This window comes from Entelurus aequoreus, linkage group LG07 (assembly GCF_033978785.1).
Source record: "Entelurus aequoreus isolate RoL-2023_Sb linkage group LG07, RoL_Eaeq_v1.1, whole genome shotgun sequence".
Classification (NCBI taxonomy): domain Eukaryota; kingdom Metazoa; phylum Chordata; class Actinopteri; order Syngnathiformes; family Syngnathidae; genus Entelurus; species Entelurus aequoreus.
Window position 1 is genome coordinate 74,535,483 of NC_084737.1, and position 15,791 is coordinate 74,551,273.

Below are 15,791 nucleotides of genomic sequence, written 5' to 3' on the forward strand. Positions count from 1 at the left end.
GAACAGAAATACCATGGTCCGTAAACCAGGCACGGGTAGATTTTGCGCTGTGTGCAGGCGCCAAGTCCTGTTGGAACTTGAAATCTCCATCTCCATAGAGCAGGTCAGCAGCAGGAAGCATGAAGTGCTCTAAAACTTGCTGGTAGACGGCTGCGTTGACCCTGGAAAAAAGAGCTGGACTGCTGCTGAGTGGTCCAAAGTCATGTTTTCTGACGAAAGCAAATTTTGCATTTCCTTTGGAAATCGAGGTCCCAGAGTCTGGAGGAAGACAGGAGAGGCACAGGATCCACGTTGCCTGAAGTCTAGTGTAAAGTTTCCACCATCAGTGATGGTTTGGGGTGCCATGTCATCTGCTGGTGTCGGTCCACTCTGTTTCCTGAGATCCAGGGTCAACGCAGCCATCTACCAGCAAGTTTTAGAGCACAAGTCACAGTGCACAAAAATCGTTTTTCAATAAACATCTTAGCATCGAACTTAACCAATTTCCACCTTAATATTGAGTAACATAAACAAGTTAAACAGTTTACTTACAGACTTATCTTTTCCAGGGCTTATAAGAGCTAACACAACTTGTCTACTTCTCAATTGTCTCGCCAACCCGGAAGTGCTCAAACTAATGACGCGTAGTATTTTCATATCATCACAAGGTGTCAGTAACAGTCTACAATCAAATGGGCATAACATTGCGTCCCACAGGGCATTTCCTGTACGTGGGAAGGGATTCGTTCCCAGGGATTCGAATAAAGAACCAACTCTTTTTCTTTACTATAGTGGCCTCGATAACGGCACCCGGTTCTCAAAAAGGGATTCGAGTCCATGGAATCGGTTCTTTTCTTATCGATCAACAGGGAGAACCGATTTCGCAGAGGTGTACTAATAACAATTATATATACAAATGACACCATTGAGTGGCGGCGGAGAGTGGGGGGGCAGGGCACAAAGTGTTTTCTTATTCCGAGGGCGGGCATAACTGAAAATAACTGAGAAGCATTTAATTAGTCTAACATGCTTCTTTTGGGATGTGGGAAAAAAAGTACAGGAGTACCCTGACAAAATTCACACGCACTAGGAGGACGTCCAAACTCAACAGGGCGATTCAAACCGGGACCTGTGAGGCAGACATGCTAACCACTAGACCAACGTGCTGCCCCTTTTTGAATTGAGTAAAAGTGTTTTTCTCATTATGTCGCATGTCTGCGGCTAACCCAAATGCAATCATTAAAACCTGTGCCTGCTTTTCTGCTGCTGTTATTTCCATTAGATGGCGGCGCATAGTAGGGGCGCGGTGGGGCAGCAGCAGCACGTGGCGTAATTTTTTCAGGTTCAATCAAAGGCTAGCAGGGACAATTTATACAATTCTCTGGGATGAATAATTAATTTAGGTTGCGTACCCATGAACAAGTACGGTATGCTCTCTCTCTACATGGAGTTCTGATCCCCAATTATTTATTCAGCACACTTGTTTGCTGTATTATAATTAGGGCTTGCTAGTTCCTCCAAAATAGGAACTATTCTGTAATTAAATGTGGTGTTTACACAATCCCATAGAACATTTAATTGATCCCTGCTTAAGCCTGCTCAATATGAATGAAATACATTTGATGCAACAGTGGCTGGAGATGCCGCCTACTGGCTGTGTGACGCCTCCTCCTGTGATGGAAGTGAGTACTGAAGCACATGTTTTAATCATCACCATTAAATGCTGCACTTGCTTGTCTCACTAAAGTTCCATTAAATCAGCACATGTTTGCATCAGATGCTGTTTACACAAGTTACTCTTGGCTGCCTTCAATTACAAACAACTGGTAGTGCTTCGCAATATAATTTGATCCAAATAGAACATCTGTATCGCATAGTCTGTGTTAACAAAGATAATAATGTTGGGTCCTGAATGAGGTGTTTATTTTGAGATGTGTTCACTATTGTGGTTATAAATCACAGTGATTTTTTTTTCAGTTATGTTTACTATGTTTTACTGTATGTTAAAAAGAGCAAATTGACTCACTAAAATTATATTTTTTTGGTCGTATTTATTGAAATCATAATATTTTTCATTGTTTGGTTTTAATAATTTCCCCCACTTATTTAAAATGCTGACTTAGTATTTGAATGTGGTGTACTGGAATGATTCACTTAGCAATTAAGATTATTTAGCCATCTTTATAATTGTGCCTTTCCACTAATAACTTTCTTCAGGCTTCTGATTGGCTGAAACTCCCATACATGGCAATATGTGTTACTCTCTGCTGTTCTGGCATGTGCTTGATAGCTTGCAAGTGCAATGAAAGAGCACTGTTAGTAAGGTCAAACAAAGTATATATATTTTTTAAATAGCTGTTTAGGTGGGGTATACAGTAGGGCTCTAACAATATATTAATGTCATATCACCGTTATTGTGACCAAAATTGTCACCATTATCGTGACCAAAATTATCAAGGTTGTTATTATTAGCACTGTATTGTTGAAGGTGCTCAAAAAGTACTTGTATACGCACTGGGATCTTTGAACCAGGATACATTGATATATACTGTATTTTATTTATTTTTTTAAAGGTTAAGGATAGCTCTTTTTGAATCAGGCTTTTACTGAACATTTTAAACTCTTAGGTTCTCAATTTATATTCTGTTGATTTTATGTTATTTATTGCCATTATTATTATTACTATTATTCTCACTATATAATGTTTTTATTTATTTATTTATTCATTATTCATATTTTCCTATACACTACCGTTCAAAAGTTTGGGGTCACCCAAACAATTTTGTGCAATAGCCTTCATTTCTAAGAACAAGAATAGACTGTCGAGTTTCAGATGAAAGTTCTCTTTTTCTGGACATTTTGAGCGTTTAATTGACCCCACAAATGTGATGCTCCAGAAACTCAATCTGCTCAAAGGAAGGTAAATGATGAATGATAAATGGGTTATACTTGTATAGCGCTTTTCTACCTTCAAGGTACTCAAAGCGCTTTGACAGTATTTCCACATTCACCCATTCACACACACACACATTCACACACTGATGGAGGGAGCTGCCATGCAAGGCGCTACCAGCACCCATCAGGAGCAAGGGTGAAGTGTCTTGCCCAAGGACACAACGGACGTGACTAGGATGGTAGAAGGTGGGGATTGAACCCCAGTAACCAGCAACCCTCCGATTGCTGGCACGGCCACTCTACCAACTTCGCCACGCCGTCAGTTTTGTAGCTTCTGTAACGAGCTAAACTGTTTTCAGATGTGTGAACATGATTGCACAAGGGTTTTCTAATCATCAATTAGCCTTCTGAGCCAATGAGCAAACACATTGTACCATTAGAACACTGGAGTGATAGTTGCTGGAAATGGGCCTCTATACACCTATGTAGATATTGCACCAAAAACCAGACATTTGCAGCTAGAAAAGTCATTTACCACATTAGCAATGTATAGAGTGTATTTATTTAAAGTTAAGACTAGTTTAAAGTTATCTTCATTGAAAAGTACAGTGCTTTTCCTTCAAAAATAAGGACATTTCAATGTGACCCCAAACTTTTGAACGGTAGTGTATATACCAGAGCTGTTAAATGGTAAAAAAAAATTATCAGATTAATCCCATTTTGGAATTTGGATTAATCACATGTGAATACTCGCTATCATAATTATAATTTGCTTACAATAAGACCCCAATATTTCAACAAAATTTACACAATGCAATTTTACTGCCAGAATGTCGTCCAACAACGTTTTTAGACGTTTTACTTGAATGCAATGTCATTTATTTGCACAAAACTTGGTAACAGTTTTATCTAAGGTTTTTTTCAGGCTGTAGTTTGGAGTGAAATTTGCCAGCCAGAGTCTCCTTACTCATTTTTGTACCGAGGCTGATGTATGCATTGATCTGATCACTGACCGTATAGCAGTTCGGGTAAAAGAGCCTGTACGGTCATAATAAATTGCATGATTAATCTAAGCGTGTTCACGATTAAAGCAATATTATTTTGTGATTAATCTCGAGTTAACTCATAAATTCTTACAGCCCTAATATATAGAAAGTATTTATTTTTTATTTTATGATTTTTAGATCCTCAGTGGTCTTGTTATTGTCAATATTGCTGTGTGCGCATGCATGTGTTCTTGTTTTGTTTCGTTTTGTATTTTTGGTGTAGAGCACCTTGTGTTGCAAATTGTGTGTGCATGAAGAGTGTTAGATAAATAAACTTTGATTGATTGAAGTTTCATTTCTAAAACATTAATGTCTTGTATTCACGCCAAAATTTTAAATAGCCAGCGATTAGTGCGGTGGCTGCTTTTCTATGAGATGAGCATGTGACTTCTCAGTGTTTCCCACACATTCATTTATTTGTTGCGGCCCGCCACGAAAGAATTACTTCCGCCACAAAAAAAAAATTTTCAATTTATTTTTTTTATTTTTTTTTGTCCTGTCCAGCTTCTCAGGCAAATCATATAGTTGATATAGATGCCCATATAGGCTGTTCAGATTTACTTTACAAAAGAGAAGTGTAGGATACTTCTCTTGTTGCCTTATTTGTATTTGACCACTACTGTTTTCTGTTTATTTGTTACTGACTGTGGCAGGACACCTCTGCCTCTGTTTCACTTTATGTTGCTGGTAAATAATATGGTTGTAGTAGAAGGCTAATGTTAAATTATTTAGTATGCACTAATTAAAGGGGCAGAGCTTTAAGAGATATTTTAGCTTTTATATTTTATAAGATATATTTTTTGTAAGAACCACAATTAATAAATATATTTCAGTGAATAACTTATTGTTCAAATCTGTATATAAATATGTACATAAAGTGTTGTAATTATATTGTAAAATGGATGGATGGATGGACGTTTAAAACAAAACTGTTATTATTAATTAGTAAGCATACATTTTTTGAGCCTTTTTAGAGAAAATCATATCATTGTAGTAAATTATGCAAATTAATCGATGATGTCATGGTGACCACGCCCCCACCGCCACAGGTATCTTGGCAGTTTATGGGAAACACTGCTTCTTCAAAGTGCGCTAATCAAACAAGGTTTTACGATACTTCAAATTTGAAACGCTAATACTAATAGTCAGGAATTTCACAGTTTCGCTTTACCTCGGTAATCATTACATCCTTCGGAAACAGTTGTGTTATCTGGAATTGTAAAACGTAGTCAAAGGCACACGGATTCATTGGCATTTGTGATGCATCTCAACTTCATTAATGCAAAAAACTGCAACAGTTTGTCTTAAAATCAGTACCTCAGACATTGGTGCTTTTTCTGGAAGAGCTCCAACAATAGCATGAAGGTCCAGTTGTCATGTACATCATGTATCTGAGTAAGAAGAGAGAGATTTTGATATTTTAACTGGCATCTTAGGGTCATCACAGCGGCATAATTTGTGACCTGGCCAGCGGGGGCCTCTTAATTACAACAGAAAACTCTCCCTGCTATCTGGAACAAAAAGCCTCTGATTTTCTCGCTGACAAGTGACATCCGTTAGTCAACTGGTGTGTGAGCTCTGGCTGTGGAGATCATTACCGGCCTCACATCTCGCCGCTCCCGTCGGGCATGAAGCGCACAGACACTAGTGCGCACACTGGTGGCCCTGTGTTGCATGGATTGAGTGCGAACGCTGCGGTTAATGAGCCTTCATTGTCACCGAGTTGTTCTGTTTGTTCAGAAGCAGGAGGTTTGTGTCTCCGCTTTGGGCTGATATCAAACCCAAAGTATCCACCTTGATTATGTAAGCTTATTGAGTGGCAGTACAACACTAACAGTTGTACAAGTTTACAAGTTAAACTTTGTATTTCTTTCTACTCACTTTGTTCTGTCTGGCACACACAGCATAATTTCATCTCTCGTATCTCTAACTGATCCTAGTTCTTCTACTCTCCTTTCTTCCTTGTCTCCTATTTCTGATCGTTCCTGTCCCTAGAGGCCGAACAAAGACACAGCATATCGCCACTTGGAATTCAATAGCATTTATTTATTACTATCTCCGCCATGATGTTATGTATTCGACTGGGTTAGTTTAATAGTTAGTTAGCTCGCTAGAAACATTAATCTAAAAGTTATGGCTGTATTTGGATGTCCAAAATGGGATAAGGAACAAGTGACTAGATTGATCTGGATCATTTCTACTATGTTACCTTACAAGGCCGAACTTCTTTAGCCTAAAAAGAGTGGATGACTGACAAGATTGTGATATTTATAGATATCCGCTGGCTGCGTGGTGACGTCAACACGCACTAGTGGACAATGTTAGAACAGTAACGCCTGATGTATGAGACATATGCATGCAAGCGATGTCTATGAGTAAAGCATCCAAATCCATTTGACCGTATCGTTACTGAACCAGCAACAAAGGACACATAGAAACATTACAGTGGCGACGGGGACTCAAATGGATATTCGCCTGAAGACTGTTTAAATGGAAACGAGGAAGTTCCGATGTCGAGTTATAAAGCTAAAAGCTAACCAGTCAGCAACATACAGTGGATGCTAAGAAACTAGCGACGTAAAAAAAATAATTCTGAACTCTGACATTGCAAGCCATGCCGCTATTCTGCCGTTCGACACGGAGATTGATCCAACTTCAGTCGGGACAAGACTGAGTAAGTGGATCCAACGATTTGAAAACGTTCTAGTTGCAATGAACATTGTGAATGATGGAAGAAAAAGGGCTTTGATTCTGCACTTAGCTGGGGAACGTGTACATGACATATATGACACGCTTGCGGGCGAAGATGATGATTTGGAAACAACAAAAACGAAACTTGATGGATACTTCACCCCTAAGAAAAACACTCAATATCTTGTGTACAAGTTTAGGAAAGCCACACAACAACCGGGAGAAAATATGGACACATATCACATGAGGTTACGCATGCTATCCAAAGACTGTGAATTTACCGACGTGGACAGGGAGACAAAAAACACAGCTCATTCCTCGAGAATCCACAGGAGGGCGCTCAGAGACCCTGAAAGCGCTGCTGAATTTTGGGAGAACGTTAGAAATATCAGAACAGCAAGCAGAGGGCATAGAACCAAGGCATCTGCTGCTGTTAATGCACTTGAACACAAATATAAACCCCAAGTCAGTGATCAGAGGGGAAATAAAAATGCTAACAAAGACACCCAATGCAGAAACTATGGAGGGAGCTATCCTCACAGAGGAGACTGTCCAGCAAAAGGCCAGAACTGCAATGCATGTGGAAAACCAAACCATTTTGCAAAGGTATGCCGCTCAAATCAAAGAAAATCAGCTCAAGACAGACATGATCACAATAAAGACACCATATATGGACAACAGAAAAACACAAGACGTGTAAAGGGAGTGACCGCATCGGAGTGTGGTACACGCAGGGATTCATCAAGCAGTGATGATCAGTATGTATTTTCAGTAAATGGCGAAGCCTGCCCCAAACACCCCAGAACACACATACTGCACAATGATGTGCAAGTTGATGTGTTGATTGACTCTGGAGCAGCAGTTGACATTATTAGTGAAAACATATACAACATGCTCAAGCCACAGCCAGAAATGAGAGCTGCCAAAATGAAGATCTTTTCATATGGGTCCAAACATGCTTTGCCTGTCATTGGTGTTTTTGAGTGCTGTGTGAAAGCAAAGGGCAGAAACACGCAAACAACTTTTTATGTGCTGACACTTTCTTTTGAGCTATGACACAGCTAGCAAGCTTGAATTAATCCAGATTGTAGATGCTGTGGACCCCACCATCAGGAGTGTGTCAGACCACCGGATTGACAGTTATCCAGAATTGTTCACTGGCATAAGCAAGCTCAAGGATTTCAGTGTGAAGCTACAAGCAATCCAGATGCACAGCCAACGTGTCAACCACACAGAAGGGTGCCAATCCACATCCGACAGAGAGTCGAAAAGGAATTACGAAAGCTGGAAGAAGATGACATAATCAAACAAGTGACCGGGCCAACATCTTGAGTCTCTCCAATAGCCTAAAGACCTGGATCAAAAGTAAGGATCTGTGTTGACATGCCACAAGCAAATGTGGCAATACAACACACATTAAAGGCCTACTGAAATGAAATGTTTTTATTTAAACGGGGATAGCAGATCCATTCTATGTGTCATACTTGATCATTTCGCGATATTGCCATATTTTTGCTGAAAGGATTTAGTATAGAACAACGACGATAAAGTTCGCAACTTTTGGTCTCTGATAAAAAAAAGCCTTGCCCCTACCGGAAGTAGCGTGACGTAGTCAGTTGTTCACTTCCTCATATTTTCCTATTGTTTTCAACGCAGCTAGAGCGATTCGGACCGAGAAAGCGACGATTACCCCATTAATTTGAGCGAGAATGAAAGATTTGTGGATGAGGAACGTTAGAGTGACGGACTAGAATGCAGTGAAAGACATATCTTTTTTCGCTCTGACCGTAACTTAAGTACAAGCTGGCTCATTGGATTCCACACTCTCTCCTTTTTCTATTGTGGATCACGGATTTGTATTTTAAACCACCTCGGATACTATATCCTCTTGAAAATGAGAGTCGAGAACGCGAAATGGACATTCACAGTGACTTTTATCTCCACGACAATACATCGGCGAAGCTCTTTAGCTACTGAGCTAACGTTATAGCATCTGGCTCAAATGCAGATGGAAACAAAATAAATAAATCCCTGACTGTAAGGATAGACAGAAGATCAACAATACTATTAAACCATGGACATGTAACTATGGTTACATGTACACGGTTAATAATTCTCAGCCTGGCAAAGCTTAACAATGCTGTTGCTAACAACGCTGAAGCTAACTTAGCAACTTAGCAACCGGACCTCACAGAGCTATGATAAAAACATTAGCACTCCACCTACGCCAGCCAGCCCTCATCTGCTCATCAACACCCATGCTCACCTGCGTTCCAGCGATCGACGGCGCGACGAAGGACTTCACCCGATCACAGATGCGGTTGGCGGCTAGCATCGGCTAGCGCGTCTGCTACCCAAGTAAGTCCTCCTTGTTGTGTTGCTACAGCCAGCCGCTAATACACCGATCCCACTTACAACTTTCTTCTTTGCAGTCTCCATTGTTCATTAAACAAATTGCAAAAGATTCACCAACACAGATGTCCAGAATACTGTGGAATTATGAAATGAAAACAGAGCTTTTTTGTATTGGCCTCAATGGGGGAGCCATACCTCTGTTCTACTGGCTACGTCACACGCATACGTCATATCCAAAGGAGTATTCAACCGGAAGTTTAGCGGGAAATTTAAAATTGCACTTTATAAGTTAACCCGGCCGTATTGGCATGTGTTGCAATGTTAAGATTTCATCATTGATGTATAAACTATCAGACTGCGTGGTCGGTAGTAGTGGCTTTCAGTAGGCCTTTAAGAACAATTTGTGGCACACAATCACTGACAAAGTACCACATGCAGCTACACTTCAGCAGTACAGACATGGCAGAAAGGAACTCACACTGTCAGCAAGCGAGGACCTCATACATACTCAGAGGATGAAGGATTGTGATTCCATCCTCCCGACAACGCCATGTCTTGGAACTTGCGCACCGAAGGCCATCAAGGCATTGCCAAGACAAAGGTCGTGCTCAGAGAGAAAGTGTGGTTTCCAGGCATTGATCGACAAGCAGAGACAATCATCAAAAACTGTCGAGCCTGTCAGGCCAACACTCCAGTCACCAGGACTGAGCCACTTAAAATGTCCAAGCTACCTGAGTCACCATGGCATTCAGTAAGTGCCGATTTCTATGGACCTCTCCCATCCGGAGAATATCTGATGGTGATTGTAGATGACTACACACGGTATCCAGTAGTGGACATTCTACATTCCATTTCCTCCAGTGTGGTGATCATACTTGCCAACCTTGAGACCTCCGAATTCGGGAGATGGGGGGATGGGTGGTGGCGGGGGCATGGTTGAGGTGGGGGTGCGGGGTTGAGGTGGGCAGGGTTGGGGGGGTGTATATTGTAGCGTCCTGGAAGAGTTAGTGCTGCAAGGTGTTCTGTGTATTTGTTCTGTTGTGTTACGGTGTGGATGTCCTCCCGAAATGTGTTTGTCATTCTTGTTTGGTGTGGGTCCACAGTGTGGCGCATATTAGTAACAGTGTTAAAGTTGTTTATACGGCCACCCTCAGTGTGACCTGTATGGCTGTTGATCAAGTATGCATTGCATTCACTTGTGTGTGTGCGTTTGTGTGTGTAAAATCCGCTTATATTATGCCACTGGGCCTGCACGCTGTTTGTGTGTAGGAAAAGCAGACCTGACAACAGGTTGTAGAAGAAGCCCCCAAAATTGATAATCGGGTGGAAATCGGGAGAATGGTTGCCCCGGGAGATTTTCGGGAGGGGCACTGAAATTCGGGAGTCTCCCGGGAAAATCGTGAGGGTTGGCATGTATGGTGGTGATACCCTGCATGGACAACATCTTCTCAATGTTTGGGATACCACGTGTTGTGAAGACAATGGTCCTCCATTTAATGGTTCCCAGTTTTCTCAACACATGGGATTTCATCACAGAAAAATAACACCACTTTGACCCCAGGCAAATGCGACAGAAGAAAGATTCATGCGTACAATTGGGAAGGTGTATCGTATCGCTCCGATGCAAGGCATCCCATGGAAGCAACAAATAAACATCTTCTTACTTGAGTACCGAGCTACACCACACTGCACGACACCCACGGGGAGTACCAAATTTAAAAAAAAAATTGTTATATTGTTGATGTAGATGCCCATATGTGCTGTATCGATATATAAATATATATATACACACACACATATAAATTACAGATAAATGCTTTAAAATGTAATATCGGAAATTATCGGTATCGTTTTTATTTTTTATCGGTATTGTTTTTTTTATTAAATCAACATAAAAACACAAGATACACTTACAATTAGTGCACCGACCCAAAAAACCTCCCTTCCCCATTTACACTCATTCACACAAAAGGGTTGTTTCCTTCTGTTATTAATATTCTGGTTCCTACATTATGTATCAATATATATCAATACAGTCTGCAAGGGATACAGTCCGTAAGCACACATGATTGTGCGTGCTGCTGGTCCACTAATAATACTAACCTTTAACAGTTAATTTGACTCATTTTCATTCATTACTAGTTTCTATGTAACTGTTTTTATATTGTTTTACTTTCTTTTTTATTCAAGAAAATGTTTTTAATTTATTTATCTTATTTTATTTTATCAATTTTAAAAAAAAGGACCTTATCTTCACCATACCTGGTTGTCCAAATTAGGCATAATAATGTGTTAATTCCACGACTGTATATATCGGTATCGGTTGATATCGGTATCGGTAATTAAAGAGTTGGACAATATCGGAATATCAGCAAAAAGCCATTATCGGACATCCCTAATATAAATGTATACTGTTAAAACTTACTGTATTCGTGTGGTGCGTTTAGTGATAATCTGAAAACACGGACTCTAGGACGTACTACTGTATATGCTAAAACTTTATTTTGCAGCCACAGTTGGGGAATATGAAAACAGAAATACTACTGTAATTCTTACTTTATTTAACTAATAACTACTGGGAGCTATGACATGTAAGTTGCCTGCTCAGTCAATAAAGGTTTGAAGATGGCGACAGTTGGACGGAACCGATTATTTCCTCTTTGATGTTTTTTTTAATGTAAGTTGTCTGTAACAGTTTGTGTTCATCATTCCAATATATTTTCTTAAACTGCTGTTAATTGAAAGTGAATGTGATAAGAAATGTCTACTAAAAAGTTGTTTTTATGCTGTTTGATTTAAAAAGAAAAAAAGCTAACCGCAGTCATATGCAGTCATAATTCCCGCAGGTGGTCGTCGACTATCGAAAATGTTTGATGTTTTTCTTTTCGAAACCAGAGGACTATTAGGGAGACGTGGGTCAAGTAACATAACTTCCCTGTGCTGTGAAAACTTACCAAAACTCTTAAGCGGTCCTCTAGAAAAAGGGAAAATATGGATTCACAGGCGAGCCGCTGCTGCCATCTTACGTCACTCACATCTTCATGCGCACTGCTTGTAACTTGAACACCTTTCAAAATCCCGCGAGACTTCCGCAACGTGACGACATCAACCAACTCTATTGATTGCGCTGCTTTGTAATGTGCCATTTTTACCGCTAGAGGTCAGTGTAATGCCATGTAATGTAAATAGAGCTAAGGCAGATTAATTGCAATCATATAAATTCTAAAGTTGTTAAATAACATTCCTAATGTAATAATATTTTTTAATGTGGTTGTTTTCGAACCGCTATTCAATAAATTGATCAATAAAGTGTTTTTGTCGTCGGTGGTTTATTTTCTTTTGAAAAAAACGTATTTCATTGGAGTAAACAATTATTTTAAATTTGCTCATCGTATAACCCATTTTATTCCCTTTATTACATTTTTTGTGTCAAGCAATTCCTATTGCTACAGATTGCACCATCTGCATTTTTTTATGTGGATGAGTAATCGTTGCAATGTTGATAAGGAATCTAGAGGGGGAAACCCGATGTCTATTTCGTCAGACTAAACACAGTTTGGTGGTGGCAATTGTGTTTCGGTATGTACAAGAGCCTAAAAATAACACGTTAGTGAATAGGTGGGTGTAAGGGTGAGTCACAAGTCCCGGTTCTCCCTAAAGTCATAGCAAAACTGCACAACTACACGCCTCATACACCCCCCCCCCCCCTCTCCCCCCCCCCCCCCCCCCACACCCACACACACACACACACACACACACACACACACACACACACGCACACATCAGCAGTGAAGTGTATATACTCACAAGAAACCGAATAGCTTTGTCTTTGACCTTTTTTTTTTTCTTAAAGAAAGCAAATTAACATATTATATGAGAATGTTATCTTATGACTATCTTTAACCGAATCACAGCAGTGCTCAAATTAAAAAACAGCATTTCCTCTCATGTGATATTGCTTAATTAACATTAATGATGTGCACTTTAACAACTAGGCTTACAACTATACCTAATATATAAAGGGGTGGAAAAGTGACTATTACCTGCAGGGCAAACATTAGCTAACCAGAAGGCAATAACAATGTAAACAAAAAACACCTGCTTAAAAGATCTAATACAAATGTCCCTGAGGAATGTAAGGTGGGAGTACTGTAATTACCTAACATTACATTATTATTTTCCATAACAATTTAGCCCCCTCCACAATATTAACCCGACGTTAAAACAGAACTAGCTATTTATTGATTAGCAATTGCCGAATCATGTAACATTAGCTTAATGCTAAAAAGCCAGGTTACTATCACATTCTGTAACAGACAAATAATTTCATGTAGGCTAACGTTACCTACCTGCTACCTCTGTCTTTTTCTCGTTTCTCCTCCTCTTCTTTTCTCTTCCCTGGGCACCTGACAGTTTTGGCCGTTTTGACATCTTGTGTTGATTTTTTGATGCGGTGACGTCCATAAAGAGTCATGATACAGGAAGGGAGGGGGCGCACCGTGCGGGGGGTTTGGGGGGGGGCGGGGGGGGGGGGGGGGGGCGTAATGTTGTAACAAATAATATTTCTATTAAATAGGCTTTACTTTGCATTTTAATTAATGTGGGATTATTTTTTGTAATTAGAAATAATAGTACCAACTTTTTTCTTTTTTTTTTTCCTCCAACATTTGTGGCACTGGCGTGGCGCCCCCTGATGGACGGCGCCCTTAGCATTTGCCTATACGGCCTATGCCACGGGCCGGCCCTGCTCATACAGACATGACGGACCATTTATTTATTTATTTATTTATTTATTTATTTTAATTTCCTTCATTGATGTGCATCTTTGATCGACAGACAATAAAACCTCAGAAACTAAACACACATTTACACACCCAATGCCTGAGAAGGAGCAGGACGAAGAAAAATCTTATATTTTCCTGCCCCCTTCAACATAATACGTATAGTCTTACTTAATGGATATCATACAAACCAAACAAATGTATCCAAATATAATGAAAACAAACAAAAAACACACAAAAAAAACACAACAAGTGCAAAACTTCATGAAGTACAAACCGAACAAAAAAAGGAATATACACCTCACGGGATGATACAAAACAAATACAAAACCAGACAAAAAAACAAGTAAAATATTTAATATAAAGCAAAATGTGACCACTTATGGCTGTCCATATAATCTTATTGTTCTGTCTTTATGCATTTTTTTCAATTAGAATATATTTGTACAATCTTTTATCTCATTGTAAAGAGAATGCCGTAGTTTAACCCCCACCACTGATAAACACATTTGTTTTAAAGTTGTCCTTGAATACTGATGTTGGAAATTACCTTTTAAACTGGGTATAACACATGGCACACTGACAAAGCTTAACCTATTGTTACTATAACAATCTACAAGGTTAATGTAGGTTGCTTCTCTTTCTTCCCCTCCATTTTTCTGCATTCTTTCATACCTCAAGTTATCATTACGTGTATGTATTGTTGCATTTGAACAACTGTATTGTTGATAATAAAGGTAAAGTATTGGTATTGTTCATTATCAATAGCGCTATTTCTATTGGTATTCGTATTGCTCTATTTTTAGTGTAATAATGCTCATTGTCATTTCTGTATTATTTTTTTATTTTTTCGCTAACTGCTTATTTGCTATTACTTTTACCATCATATTTGTACATGTCGTATTTGCTGATGTTGCTCTGTTGTTGTTGTTGTTGTTGTGTTTGCTGTTGTTGTTTTTGTCTCTCTGTCTAATCCCCCTCTTGTCCCCACAATTTCCCCCTCAGTCTTCCTTTTTTTCCTCTTTCTATCCCCTCCTGCTCCGGCCCGGCTGCACCAAATGATAATATAAATACATTTAATAAAGTCAAATACAAATAAGGCAACAAGAGAAGTATCCTACACTTCTCTTTTGTAAAGTAAATCTGAACAGCCGATATAGGCATCTACATCAACTATAGGATTTGCCTGAGAAGCTGGACAGGACAAAAAAAATTAAAAATAAAAAAAATATTAAATTACCTTTTCTTCTACGCTCTTCATTCTCAGAAGTGATGACAAACATTTTTTGTAAATTTGCTGGTAATGTTTTACTTTTATCCTTAAACATAACACATAATGTCTGTAACTTTACTAGCTCCTGTAATTTCAATAAACCACAATTAATAAATAATATGTTAGTGTGTTCTAAGTAATCTACTTTATGAATAATTTGTATAGCTCTTTTCTGTAGTTGATACAATGCCTTTATGTTACTCTTATATGTGTTCCCCCACACTTCCACACAGTAGCTGATATAAGTGCACAATACAATATACGCATTGCCCTGTAATCTAACACATTTTTGACCTTGTTTAATATAAAAATACTCTTAGACATCTTTTTCCGTACTTGTGCAATATGAGATTTCCATGTCAGACCGTCATCCAGTATCACTCCTAAAAATGTAAATTCAGAAACCCTTTCAGTATCAATTCCATCTATTGAAAGTTTGATCGTTTCCTCCCTTTTCCTTTTACAAAAAAATCATAAACTTTGTTTTGTTCACATTTAACGATTATTTATTGACATCAAACCATCTCTTAAGTTTAATCATTTCCTGTTCAATAATGTTTGATAACGCTTTAAGTCATGTTCCGAACTATAAAAGTTGATGTCGTCCGCAAATAATACAAATTTCAATAACTTTGATACCTCACATATATCATTAATATATAAAATAAACAATTTTGGTCCCAAAACCGAACCTTGTGGAATTCCACATTCAACCCTCATTTGTTCAGATGTATTACCCACAAAATCCACATACTCTTGCCTATTATATAA

At 39.0% G+C, this 15,791-nt stretch overlaps 1 protein-coding gene across 4 annotated transcripts in view; it reads right to left on the reverse strand.

Moving 5' to 3' along the window:
- The window catches only part of sema3h (sema domain, immunoglobulin domain (Ig), short basic domain, secreted, (semaphorin) 3H), a 223,171-nt gene extending 211,120 nt beyond the window's left edge, over positions 1–12,051 (reverse strand). For 3 of the 4 annotated variants that reach the window (XM_062054464.1, XM_062054463.1, XM_062054460.1), the window contains exons 1-2: positions 11,921–12,051; positions 5,238–5,311 (exon numbers count right to left, since the gene is read on the reverse strand). The gene's annotated coding sequence lies outside the window, so the exon portion shown is untranslated. The remainder of the gene's footprint in view (positions 1–5,237; positions 5,312–11,920) is intronic. The other variant, XM_062054462.1, reaches the window with a different exon arrangement.
- Positions 12,052–15,791: the final 3,740 nt, after the last annotated feature.